At 34.3% G+C, this 15,000-nt stretch overlaps 1 long non-coding RNA gene across 2 annotated transcripts in view; it reads left to right on the top strand.

Annotated features, from left to right (window-relative positions):
- LOC137654261 (uncharacterized) overlaps positions 1 to 15,000 on the top strand; it is a 281,869-nt gene that overhangs the window by 13,300 nt on the left and 253,569 nt on the right. The window lies entirely within an intron of this gene.

The following is a 15,000-nucleotide window of genomic DNA, read 5'->3' as shown; positions in this document are numbered from 1 at the left end:
TTATTTTTACAAATCGTATTTGAAATAGAAAATATGATCGTTGGCTTTGGACGGGTATATGGAGTCTGACCTTGTATTTTATTTGTCAACATGTTCTGTAGTACCGTGTGAGTTTCTTCATTTATTTTTACGTTTCCTTACCTATATTGCGAGGCGACCCTGAAGTATATTTTTGGGAAACGTATGTAACAAAATTTAAAGTATTGGTGTTATTAGCTAGTTTTTTTTTTTTTTTTTTTTTTTTTTTTTTTTTTTTTTTTTTCATCTTTCTTTCGGTTCAATTTTCTTACTTTACTTTGAGTGATGTTTCCTGGTCCTGCCACACTCGGAAAAGCCTAGAACCCTGTAGGACTTAGGAGATTTGTTTGTTGCATACATCCTTCAAGTATTTAGGGAATCATATGACGTATTTTGCATTGATTACCAAAACCACATTATCCTAGCCTCTCTAAAACAAGAAAGTAAGAGCTTTTTCTAAAATCTTGTGAACGCATACAGTATTTGAAAACTTTGGAACCCCCCGCCGGAGTGCATCTTGGTTTCAGTAACTTGAAATCATTCGTAACTAGCCTTGTGTGAACATGATTTGTTGGCTGCACGATGAGTAGCAATTCTCTGAAATATTTTGGATGTTCATCTCTTTTAACTTGACGAGTCATTGCATATATCTTGGAAATTATTCTTGCTTCAATAGACAACAAGTGTAGTTCAATCAGTATATGGTTAATCCTTTATCAAGGCGGGACATCTTTTTATCAGTCTTACTCCTCTGTTTGTGTAATTGTTCAAGTTGTGCGTTGGGCAAGTTGTATTGTTGCACCAATCCATTCTGACGATAGCGCAGGTAATCACAAGTTTCTTCACTGAATATTCATCCAGAAATTTCCTTATAAAAGTAATGTTTTTAAAGTGACATCTAGAGATTCTTACTTCATTGTTTATATGACCACCGAGAGACAAATTACAGCTGAGTAATAGTGTCAATACAGATATCTGTATAGACTATCTGTATTGAATCTGCAGTAACTCACTCTACTACAGTAGTTATCGGATCAAATTGCCAATAATATTCATTTGGATGACACCTAGGTTTCTTAATTTTTTTCCCCCACAACTATAAATTCAGTCTTATTTTAATTTAGCTTTAATTGCTTGATGTCGCCCATTTTCCAACAAGAGCAAGAACATGTTTAAAAATCGTATCAATAATGTCATTTATAGAGCTCTAAAATTATGTATCTTCCGCAAATAGCTTGAAATTTACCTTTAGTCTCTATAATAGTTTAGATAGACCAATGGTTTAAAAACAAAATTGGATTGGACCTTGTGCACTTCCTGAGCATCCCTCCTCTTAATAGTTCTTACGATGAATAAGAATTTCCAATTCTCACAAAGTATATGTCGACCAACTAATCTATTAGATACTCAAAAGCTTCATCATCAATACAAATGGATCGTAAATCATTTAGTGGTAGCTCGTGCACAAATGTGTCAAAATCAGCTCTAAGGTCAAGTAAAATCAGGATGCTGTATTCTCCCTCATTCATTATTTCCTACAGATTACTGTATATACAATAGAACATACAACTATCTTCATGGAATATCATTTTCTGTATGCGAACTATTTATCGGGTAATGCTTCGATTGTTCCCAAATAACTAAATAGTTGTTCAAGAATGACATGGATAGATTCGAAATAGGTCTGTAGGATCTACAGTCTTGATAACAAGAAAATTTTTCAGAACCTGTGTAATCATAGCCACGGTCTCTGATTTAGGGTAATTGCAGTCTCTTATATTATTGCTCATTGTTTATCAAATCATATCCGCAGGGCTTTAAAAGTTTCTTACTACTATTACTTCAGATATTGGCATCTGGTATGAATAAACTATATATGAGAAGTAATGAGTAAAGATATAAAATATTCCAAGATCAGTAAGAACGTTAGAATAGATCTGTTATATATAAACTATGGAGAGTAGTATGTTAACCTATTCAACAAAAAACATTCACTGGATTTCCAGCGATTCAACTGCCAGGTATGAAAAACATTCCACGATCTGGTGACAGCTTGAATAAAACTTCTAAAATACTTTGTAGTGTTGAGACTAGGAGGATTAATACCTTCAGTGTCGAGCCTTATGCTGGAGAAGGCAAGACCATTAGAATTGATTACGCACGGGAGGGTACAGTCTGGGATTATGAAAAATCTTATGCGACATGCATAAAAAACTAATCTAACGTCAATGCCAGTGATTAATATCAATATCAGGAATAAGATATTTAACATACCAAAAGTTCTTGCCCAATAAATTAAGGTGAGATTCAGCAGCTGAAGACCAGACAGGAGAACAATACTCGAAACAAGGTAGAATGAAAGAATTAAAACACTTCTTCAGAATAGATTGATCACCGAAAATCTGAGAAGGCCTTCTCCATAAGACCTTTTCCGCAATTGAGGAAGAAGCAGACCGAATGTTCTTTTCAAAAGTAAATTTGCAATCAAGAATCGCACCCAAAATTTTAAAGGAGTTTTATATTCCAGTAGTTAAAGAAACTATCAATGCTCAAATCCGGATGTTGAGGAGCCACTGTCCTTGACCTACTTACATAGTTTGAGTTTTGTTAGGGTTCAACTTCATGCCCTATAATTTGCACCATGTACTAATTTTAGCAACCCTAGATCTACAATGAGGAGGTGGAATTGAAGCAAAGAGAGTAGCATCATCTGCATAAAGGAAAAAACACACTCGCAACGTATTTGTAAGTTACCATGACCACTGAGGATATAGATAACATATATTTTTTCCCAATAACTTCACCAATAAAGAAATGGAGAAAGAAATTACATTTCTAAACGTTAATAAAGTTTATAAGCTTATACTCTTGAGAAATGTTGCACTTCTCATCTACACTAATATCCGAGAAAGTATTATTCATTTAACACTTGGAACTAAATCCAACGTATACCCTGTCAAAGTTGTCGCATAACCAATATTATTAACTAGTTGATATGATTCTAGTAGTTCACCAAAGTGAACCGAAATAAAGATTGAAATCTCCTTTTATAATCAGTTTCGTTATTCCCATGTCAATCATCTCGATGAGCGTATCAAATTCCTCGATGAAAACGTTTACATTTGTTCTCTGAGATTTGCAAACAACTACGACAATTTTTTTTTGGTGTGTATCGATTAGAATTGGAGGTTAGTGAAAGATAAAAAAAGAACAGATAATGGCTAGGTTAAGTAAAATTTGTTAATCAAATCGCCTGAAATTACACCTGTAAATCAGACTATATATCAGTTTAGTAAGAACTGTGTTACTGTATGGACACGAGTCGTGGTATGGCAATGAAACGATCTCCTACAGATTTAGTAGATTTGAGAACAAAGCCCCCAGAAGAATATTGTGAGTTAAATGGCAGGACAGGATTAGAAATGAAACTATAAGAGAGATTACTCGATTGTCATATGCGGATGAGATCTTGGGAGGGGTAGATGGAGATGGTTAGGGTATGCTCTTCGCACTCCTAAGAGAGATTGGTTCACCAAATGTTTAACTAGGCTCCACAAGGCACTAGAAGAGTTGGAAGACCCAGACATACATGGCTGAGAACTATGAAGCAGGAAGTGGGAGATGATGAGTGGAGAAGTATTGAATTAAAAGCTCAAGATAGAGACGACTGGCGAAATCTGCACGATGCCCTTTGTGTCAACAGGCGTAGGAGATGATGATGATCGATTATTTCTATATATTCAAAACCCAGTCACAGTCTCTCAACTCAACCCTTCTTGGAATATTAAAGAAGCGTGTGTAGTGTGGGTCATTTCAGTTACCTTAGTCATGTCAAAATCATGTAGCTATGTTTCAGCTATCACAAATATATCAAAACACTTCTCATTTAGCAACTCCGATTTTCATTGTTTTATTTCCAATGGAATATATATTTTCATAGCCGCAGTTTATGACGTCATTAGCATCCATGACCAGTATTCGCTGCTATTCTTATCTATTCCATGTTTAGAACTTTAACATTACCTGAATTCACCATATTATCCTTCTGGAGTTTTAGTTTGGTACAGTTTATAGTTATACACTACTTCACGATTTACAACATTTCTTGGAGTCAAGATTTTACGCAAATTTCCCGCAGACTTTATTACCAGTCTCGAACTTGGAATCCTTTTCAAGATGTCCATACCTCTGACAGGTAAAGTAGGTGATCACGTGGTACCTATTATGTACAGTACAGTATGCTGTACGTGCCCCAACACAACCCTGACTCCATTTTCATGAATAGCCTTTAGAGTTTCAGGGTCGTATTTCAGTAATGAATGGGGTCTTCCCCCCCACGCAGGCTTCTTGAATAAAAGACGTATCTTCTTTACATTTTGAAGATATTGCAAATAATTATTTTCATCAACAACAGCATTACTAAATAGTCTTCATCACGTTATACATTGCATATCAATATTTTTTTTTATTTTAGTTTTCTAATATTTCTAGTGTCAATGTTTGTAACCTGGATATATGTCTACTGTAGGCTCCAGAGCCTTTAATAATGCGGCCCCGAGACTATGTAATAAGCTCTCACTAGACATCCGATAGCCTGAAGGATTTGACAATAAACGACCAATATGTGGTGTGAAATGCTGAGTGCCTTGAAATGAACATTATAAAAAGACTGTGGAGGCCCTGTAGAGAGTAGGGTTCCCTTGCTGTATAGGGCCAGCAAAGCAGCCCTTAAAGTAAGGCAAGTTACCAATTTCCTTATCCTATTTACTGCCTCATCTCTAATCCTGTCATGTGCGAAATTCACATGTCCATTTGAAGTACATTTTGTATTAATAATTGGTATACGAGTTGAGTGCTTTTACAACCTCATTTATTCTCACTGTGATTTTAGCTAAAGTTTGTGGGTTTTATTACGAATAGACACGTCCTTAGCTTTATCGACATTGGCATTCTCTCATTTTTTGGAACTGTCAACTTTTTAAGAACGTTATCCTAATTGATTCAAGTCCTTGATTCAATAGCCTCGTTGGCCACGGTAGAATTCCCTGAGTCCTTTGTTCTGTGCTTAAGCTCTAATCCCAGTTTTGTGATTTTCAATTCCATACGATACATATATGAACGTAGTTACAAATAGATCTTACGAACACTGACAAATTGAAGACTTGAAAAATATTTATTTTACTTTATCAACATTTGAGCAGTTCTTTCGGTTCTAGCTTTTGTAGTGTTCTTTTTGTATTACAATTTTAGTTCCATTTGGCAACGTTATTTTATGTTCCGCGTCAGTGTTCTTTAGTTTCAACTTTTAACATCGTTTTCCACTTCAGCAACGTTCTTTGGTTTTAACTTGTCAGCATTCTCTTGATATTTGGTTTCCTTTTTTTTCATAATTTTGGCAGCATTCTTTTTTGACAGCATTTTTTCTTTAGGTTTCACATTGTCGCATTCTTTTAGTTTTGTTCTAACACCATTCTCTAAGTCTTAATGTCATCAGAGTTCGTATAATCTATTTGTAACCACGTTCATACTTTTCGACTCATTTTGGATATTTTATACTTGATTCAACAGAAAAAAAATATTTTTTTTTTCATTTTTGGGGCTTTTCAAGTCTGTTATCCATCTATATGTATTCCTATTTATACGGTTTTTATTCGCATTTATCATTATAAATAATTTATTTTTATATTTTCACATGAGGTTATCCCTTTTTGCAAAATTTTGCTTTAAATAGGCAAATGTCTTCTAGATTCGATTTGTATTAATTTCCTCTCATTTTGACAATAAAATTAGGTATAAAACCATCTGCTGATTTTGCTTAGTAACGCATTTTTAGTTTCAAGTGGGCTGTATGCCATCTGGAACAGTAACTGGAGCAATCTGTCCGAAAGCATTCCATAAATGAATGCTTGATTCTTAATGGAATCCAGAAAATATTAAAGGAAACCATCCTTTCCATGTTTTCATGGCTCCATTACTATAGTCATTCCACCTTCAGTTTGTGTCAAATAATCAATGGATGAATCAGTGATCAATCGGTTATGCTGTTAAATCAAGATTAGGTAAAGACAATTTCCATCAATAAAAATGCAATACCAAGCAAAATCAGATGTTTTTATACCCATTTATTATTATTATTATTATTATTATTATTATTATTATTATTATTATTATTATTATTATTATTATTATTATTATTATTATTATTATTATTGACTGTTAAAGAATTATTAAAACAGTTGCTGAAACCATATCCATCAACATCTAGAACAAATATTTGGGAGCAATCCTGTGCTTTCTGTGGCATTCCCTTTCCCATCGAACTAATTATCAATAAAGTATCCCTTCGATATACTGTACATGTTACCTTGCGAAGGTTAAAACTTTTATACTGAAGGTTCGTCAGGGTTATAAGGTGATACTCATCTAATTATTCCTCTGCCTCCAACGTTTCCTCGCAGAGGTTAAAAAGCGACCCCTTCTCTCTTCCTACCGAGAGGTTTGTAAGGCACATAGAGCTTAGGGCTTCCCTGACCAATCACAGCCTCGTAATTTGATCCACTAATAGACTCGTTCACTTCCTGAAAGGGGGAAATTCATCAGCGTAGGACCTTGTCGGAGTAAATTTGCTTTGAGAGGGATCTGCCTCATTTGCATGGGGTGATTATCAGTTTCGTTGGTTAGATTGCCAGGTTTTATTACTTTTTTATTTTGGCTTTTCATTATTGGCCGATCTATCGATTTGTATTGATTTTTTTTTTTTCAATTTCTATCATAAAGCTGAGTGGAATCTCTTCAGCTTACATAAAATTTGAAGATGCTTCCATGCCTAGTATTGAAAGAAAGCTTGTAAACTTCTTCAGTGTAATTTCAAATAAAAGGGCCCTATCTCTCTCTCTCTCTCTCTCTCTCTCTCTCTCTCTCTCTCTCTCTCTCTCTCTCTCTCTCTCTCTCTCTCTCTCTAAAGGTTTAACTCCTTTTTATAATTTAATCACTCAATCATCTTTAAGACTCATTTTCTAGGATTAATGGAGAAAGTTAAAAGTCTGTATCATCGTTTAGTTACTAAATTCCAACCAAAATGTGAAAGTTTTTCAGAATTATGTATTTGTATGTTTGTATAGATTTTTCTTTGTAGAAATTACCTCGAAAATTTTAGTCCTTTTCTTTAAGCTGTATGTAAGGAGGATCTAAAGAGCTGAAGTAAATTTTGAATGTACAAGGTTTTATGAAAAAAAACCTGCTTAATAATGTTAAAGATAGTTTTACTGACATGCTTTTTAGTTATAATTATTTTCTGTTCGTCCTTTCTATGTTTGTCGTTCTAATTTAATTATTTAGTTAGATAAAAATGCTTAATGGCGAAAGAAAGAATGACGCCTTGTTTTATTGCATGCATTTCGCTCTCGTATTGATTTTTGGAGTGCTGTTCTAAGAACAACTTCCTTCCGAAACACACACCTACAGTATGATCATTAACCTGCCATAAAAGCACATCCTACCGTTACCCTGGGTAGACATTGCAGGCGTTCATAGTTTTTTTTTTCTTTTTTATTAGTAGGAGGCTCGGTAACTATACCAATGAGCCGTGCAGTCTCAATAGAAAACGGAAGTTCCACAATATACCCTTTTCATAAACAAACTTTCTTCAAGGCTGACTTGAGAAGCTTAATGAACACCAAACAAGTCATTCGTTATTCTCACATTTTATTAGTCTCCCCTTGTCTTGCGATGTCTCCTTTTCTTAATAGAAAACGGAAATTACACAATCTTATTCACAAACACGAAACAGCCGAACGCATAGCAGGAAGCAAGAACAATACTTCCCTTTTCTGTCATCACTGAGTCACCTTTTGTCACCTCTCTTTCTCTCTCCTTTCCCCCTTTTTTTTTTTGGCTCTTCCTTTGCCCCGACAAGGCGCTAATCGTTTCGTTTTATGCCCTCGCGCTCAGGAAATATCATCGACACAAATTTATAACCGGGGTTTCCTCTTCTTCCTCTTCCTTCATACTTGCGGGTGAGGGAATAGGTCTCTCTCTCTCTCTCTCTCTCTCTCTCTCTCTCTCTCTCTCTCTCTCTCTCTCTCTCTCTCTCTCTCTCTCTCTCTCTCTCTCTCTCCTATGATACATTTCTTCGTAAGCCTGGTTTCCTGCTATGGGGAAGGGTAGGAAAATAGAAAAAGGGCTTGTATGGGAATAGGAAAGAAGGATGAATGGGAGAGCGAGTTGGTTTTTAGGGGTGGGGAGCGGGGAAGCAGATGGGACTATAGGTGTCTAACCATGTGTGCCGGATACGAAGCCTGGGTTTGGTATCCGACATTGGCGGGAAGCAGCAGTACTGGCCCTGGTCCCGGATGCAAAACAGGGCCACACTAATCAGTCGCTGGCGTTTACTTTACTCAGTAAGGGGCAGGATCTCATGGGGATAGGGGTTAGGGATGATGGGCTAGGTTTACCGCTGGGGAGGTAATTGGGCGAGGGAGGTAGAGGGACAGCAGATGTTCAAGCTGTGCAAAGGCTGGGTTAAGTTGTTTCGTTGCTTGCTGGTTCCGATTGTGCAATGCATTGCGGAATATATTCATGGGTTAGCTTTATTTGAATGGAATTTCGGATCTTACCATATTCTGCGCGTGGTTTGAATATATATATATATATATATATATATATATATATATATATATATATATATATATATATATTTAAGTAATAGATCGCAAAGAGTTGTTCTTGATGGGCACCATAGTGAGTATAGAAATGTGATATGTGGTGTTCCTCAGGGTAGTGTTCTTGGCCCATTACTTTTCATACTATATAGTCTACATAGAAAACAAGATTGTTGCATATTATTATTATTATTATTATTATTATTATTATTATTATTATTATTATTACTTGCTAAGCTACAACCCTATTTGGAAAAGCAGGATGCTATGAGCCCGGGGCTCCAACAGGAAAAATAGCTATTATCTATATACAATAATTTAACAACCTAAGTGGAAAAGAAATAAAGATAGAATATTGTGCCTGAGTATACCCTCAAGCAAGATGATGCTACTCTCTTTGCATCAATTCCATCTGAATGTAAATCTGGGGTTGCTGAATCCCCTAATTGAGATCTAGCTAAAATTAGTGCATGGTGCAAATTATGGGGTATGAAGTTGAATTCTAACAAAACTCAACGTATGCTTGTAAGTAGGTCAAGGGCCGTGGCTCCTCAACATCTGGATCCCAACATTGATAATTTTTTTTTTTTTAACTTTGTATGACTTAAAATTTTAGGTGTTATTCTGGACAGCAAATTTACTTTTGAGAAATACATTAGGTCTGTGTCTTCTTCAATTGCACAAAAAATTGGCCTACCGAGAAAGTCTAAAGATTTTTGATGATCAATCTATTCTGGAGAAGTGTTTTAATTCTTTAATTTTACTTTGTTTCGATTATTGTTCTCCTGTCTGGTCTTCAGCTGCTGATTCTCATCTTAATTTGTTGGACAGGAACTTTCGGTCTATTAAATTTCTTATTCCTGATCTAGGTATTAATCTCTGGCACCGTCGTTCAGTTAGTTCATTATGCATGTTGCATAAGATTTTTGATATTTCTGACCATCCTTTACATTCAGATCTTCCCGGACAGTTCCATCCTTTTCGTAATACTAACTATGCAGTTAATTCTAATATTTAGGCCCTCTCCATCATGAACCTCAATACTACACAGTACTCTAGAAGTTTTATTCCAGCTGTGACCAAGTTGTGGAATGATCTTCCTAATCGGGTAGTAGAATCAGTAGAACTTCAAAAGTTCAAACTCGCAGCAAATGTTTTTATGTTGAACAGGCTTACATAAGTCCTTTTATAGTTTATATATCAAATATCTGTTTTAATGTTGCTAATGTTTCTAGAATATCTTAATTTTTTATTACTTCCTATATCGTTTATTTATTTTCTTATTTCCTTTCATCATTGGGCTATTCTTCACTGTTGGAGCCCATGGGCTTATAGCACTTGCTTTTCCAACTAGGGTTGTAACTTAGCTAGTAATGATATACTGTTTATACACACACACACACACACACACACATATATATATATATATATAATATATATATATATATATATATATATATATATATATATATATATATATATATATATATATATATATATATATATGTGTGTGTGTGTGTATGTATATACACACACACATATATATATATATATATATATATATATATATATATATATATATATATATATATATATATATATATTTATATGTATATATTTATATATGTATATGTATATACATACATACATACATACATACATACATATTACGAATTTTGACTGGCGTTAGATTTTCTTATGATTCTTTATTTTTCCATGAATATTTTTTCTGAAAATGTAACATTATTCACTTACTTTACTTTAGGGACTGTTTTCCTGGTTCCATCACACTTGGGAACCCTACACTACAGGACCTACAAGATCTGGTTGTCGTATACATTCTTAGGTATTTAGAGTATAACACTGCTTATTCTGCGTTCATTGTCAAACCACTGTATGGAAGCACTTAGAAAAGAAGCGTCGTCAGCTTCTTGAAAGCCGTAATATCATCAGTCTTTCAGATAGAGGTATATGTTGATTCCAATAACTTGAAACCATCTATAACTATTTTCGTTGGCTGCACGATGTGTAGCAATTCTCACATATATTTTGGAAACCTGGTTGTGATAACCTGACGAGCCATTGCGCATATATTAAACTCTACTTTGGATTTAAGGCCGATAGTGTAATTCAATAAGTAGACGAGTAATCCGTTCTAGGGGTGAGACATCTTTTATCAGTTTTGCTCCTATGTTTATTATGTTTCTTAATTAGATTGGTATAGATGGAGTTACAGTAGTAAATCCTGGAAATAGCGCAAGTTTTGTTTACAGAATATTCATTAAGATCTTTTACAGAAGCAGTGTTTCTAAGGTGATATCCATCCGTTCTACTACATTATTTATTTGAGCATTGAGAGACAAATTACAGTCAAGTGATACATCTAGGTCACGAACTCTACTAGGTATAGGGACCAAGTTTTTATTAATATTTATTTGGCTTCACCCAAGTTTCTTAAGCTGTCTTTCTTTCCTATCATAATAAACTAAGTTTTATTTTTCCATTAATTTTAGTTGTTTAACTGTCATACGTTACCTAACACTAGTAAGTACGAGGTTTAAAGTTTTAACAGTATCATCAAGGTCATTTAAATAAGAGAAGTAAAATTTTTTTATCATCCGTAAATAGTTAAATTTCACTTTATGCCTCTGTAGTACATTTCCCTGGGGGTGACCCTCTGTTTAATGGTCCATATAACGAGAAAGAGTTTATATTCATATATAGGAGTTTCTGTCAACCAAGTAAACGTTTAGATGCTGAAAAGATTAATTTCATTACCAATGGACCAGAAATCATTAAGTAGCAGTTCATGCCCAATTATGCAGCATTTGTCCTCATCTCTCATTTCTGCCCTCTTAGACAGTTTTATGAACAGTAATCATACAGTGTAAGGCAAATGTAATATTACTTTTCTGATATAATTCTTGCACTGATAAATTTCCATAATCAGTGTCTAAAAATATAGTATATTCAATAGAGGTAAAGTACTTTTTTTATGGTGAACATATCGAGGTGAGCCCAGTCTACCCAAAGGAAAGGCAAGAAAATTAACTTATACAATAAAGTTACACCAAAACTTCTTTTTTATAAAGGGAGGAAAGATGATATTTAGTGGACAGAGGAATACAGAGACGCCACTTTTTGGAAGTAAATGGTATCAAGAACAGATCAAACCAATCAACTCAAAAGTCTGATCACCTATCACAAAGAATCCAACCAAAAAATATCAGTTAAGAGGCACTCTTCTGAAAGGTCTCTTATCTTGAATTTTCTTAGTAGGAGTATTAATTTTGTCTCGTGATTAGTTTTATTACCAGATTTCAAGAATCTGGGATTAAGTTTTTCGTAGTCATCATCATCTACGCCTATTGACGCAAAGGGGAACGCTTAGATTTTGCCAATCGTCGCTATTTTAATTAATTACTTCTCCATTCATCATCCCCTACTTCTTTCTTCATATTCCTCAGTCATGTACGCCTGGGTCTTCCAACTCTTCCAGTGCCTTGTGAAGCCCAGTTGAGATTTTGGTGAAATGAAATCTCTGGGAGTGCGAATAGCACCCCCAAACCATCTTCATTTACCCCTCACCATAATGTTATCCACATATGACACTCGAGTAATCTCTCTTATAGTTTCATTTATAATCCTGTCCTTCCATTTAACACCCAAAAGTCTTCTGAGGGCTTTGTTCTCAAATCTACAAAATCTGCTGGATATTGTTTCATTGTCATAACACGACTCTTGTCCATACAGTAACATGGATCTCACTAAACTGATATATAACCTGATTTTTATATGTAATTTCAGGCGATTTGATTTTCAAACTTTACTTAACCTAGCCATTGTTTTATTTGCATTTTTTCAATCTTTCACTAAAATCCAATTCTAAAAATCCAGTATTGGAGATCGTAGTTACTAAATACTTAAATGATTCTCCTTAATTAATCCTTCTCTTCCCAATGATATTTCATCTTCCATTGCATACTCCGTTCTCATCATCTCTGTCTTCCTTCCATTTATCTTGAGCCCAACCTTGTGTGATATTCCATGCATTCTGGTAAGCAAGCTTTGCAAATCCTGTGGTGTTCTGCTATTAAAGACAGCATCATCAGCATACTCTAAATCTGCAAATTTCCTATTACCAATACAGTCCAGTCCTTCTCTACCATCTCCGACTTTTCTTCACATTACAGAATCCATGAGGAGGATAAACAACATAGGTGACAACACATGCCCTTGGAGTAATCCACAGTTCACTGGAAATCCGTTTGATAGGCCTCTACTACCATTAACTTTGCACTTGCTATACTCATGAACAGACTTAATCAAGTTCACATATTTAAGAGGAATTCCATAATAACGCAGGAATCTTAACAAAATTGGCTGGTGCACACTATCAAAGTCTTTTTCAGTCCACAAATACCATCAAAGGTGGTTTTCTATAGCCTATGCAACTGTCTCAAAATGAAAATTTGATCAGTACAATTTCTACATTTTTCTAAATCCTGCTTGTTCATCTCTCAGCTTTTTACTAATCTTTTTCTCCAGTCTATTTAGAATAAACACACCATATATTTTCAAAACTGACATAAGTGTGATGCCTCTGTAATTATTGCAATCAGTCAGATTTTTTTTTTCCCATTTTCACCAACACTCCCAAGTCCCATTCATCAGATTTTGCCTCTTCATGCCACATTCTACAAAATAATCTTGTAGGTATTCTGGGGGTCATCTCATTTTCAGCCAGTATCATCTCGGCAGTTATTTCACCGTAACCAGGGGCTTTCCATCACCTGAGTTTTTTAATGATAGCTTCGACCTCAAACACACTGAATTCATTCATGGGCACATCAAGGTATTCACCAGTTTCAGGTAATTCAATCAAATTATTCTATCCGTATCTCCTATTCATGACCTCATTAAAGTGTTCCATCCAACGTTGTCTTTCTTCATCTTCTCTTGTTATAACAGACCCATCTCTCTTTTTGATCAGTATATGCTTCTTCTTCTTTGCCCCAGAAGAGATTTCATCAATAATGAATACATAGGCTATACTGTAAATATGTTTCTACATTAGTATTTGTTTGCATATGCGTTCATAGAATTACAGTACGTTTAGTTGTGGTTTGTGGTTTTTCCTAAGCCTTATTTTGTATTCAGTCTTCATCCCACTGAGTTTTAGATGAATTGCACGCCGTTAGATTTTTTGAGACTTTATCTAAATTTCGTGTAAAATATGTCCCATTTTGTGGAATCTAATGTTCTTATGAATAAAACATTAATGCTATTATACGTAAGTGAGACAGCTTTACCATAGCAGTAGCAATAAAGATAATGGATGTAAATAACGGTGAAAAGTCGATATGTAGCTGGTCAAGAGGATTTCCGGTAATATTTCTTGCATATGGTCTAAAAAGTCTTTTCATTTTTAAAGAAAATTCTTTGAATATGGAATTTTCTGTCATCAGTCACATTTTGTGAAGTCGTACAATCAGTGTTTGCGAGTCACTGTGCTATTTCTTTAAAAGGTCAAGTACGATGACTTTCTTGTCAGGCCTGGCACAGAAGCTCAAAAGTATTGCTACATCTCTCTCTCTCTCTCTCTCTCTCTCTCTCTCTCTCTCTCTCTCTCTCTCTCTCTCTCTCTCTCTCTCTCTCTCTCCCAATGTAATTGCATATATATATATCTATAATATATATATATATATATATATATATATATATATATATATATATATATATATATATATATATAAATAAATTTATGTATATTTACAGTATATATATATATATATATATATATATATATATATATATATATGTATATGTATATGTATATTTATATATATATGTATATATACATATATATATATATATATATATATATATATATATATATATATATATATATATATATATATATATATATATATATATATATATATATATATATGTAAACTGCCGAGATGATACTGGTCGAAAATGAAGTTACTCCCAGACTACTTACAAGACTATTTAGTAGAAGGTGGCATAATGAAGCAAAACCTGATGAATGGGAGGTAGGAGTGTTGGTGAAAATAGCTAAAAAAGGAGACCTGACTGATTGCAATAATTACAAAGGCATAACACTTTCATATATAGTATGCTTATTCATAAGAGACTGGAGAGAAAGATTGATGAAAAGCTGAGAGATGAACAAGCAGGATTTAGAAATGGTAGAAGTTGCACTGACCAAATTTTCATTTTAAGACATGTTGTACAGCAATGCGTAGAATATAGAAATTCCCTTTTGATGGTATTTGTGGACTATGAATAAGCCTTT

Source organism: Palaemon carinicauda, chromosome 15 (genome assembly GCF_036898095.1).
Source record: "Palaemon carinicauda isolate YSFRI2023 chromosome 15, ASM3689809v2, whole genome shotgun sequence".
NCBI classification, from domain to species: domain Eukaryota; kingdom Metazoa; phylum Arthropoda; class Malacostraca; order Decapoda; family Palaemonidae; genus Palaemon; species Palaemon carinicauda.
This window is presented reverse-complemented; position numbering and strand designations above follow the sequence as displayed.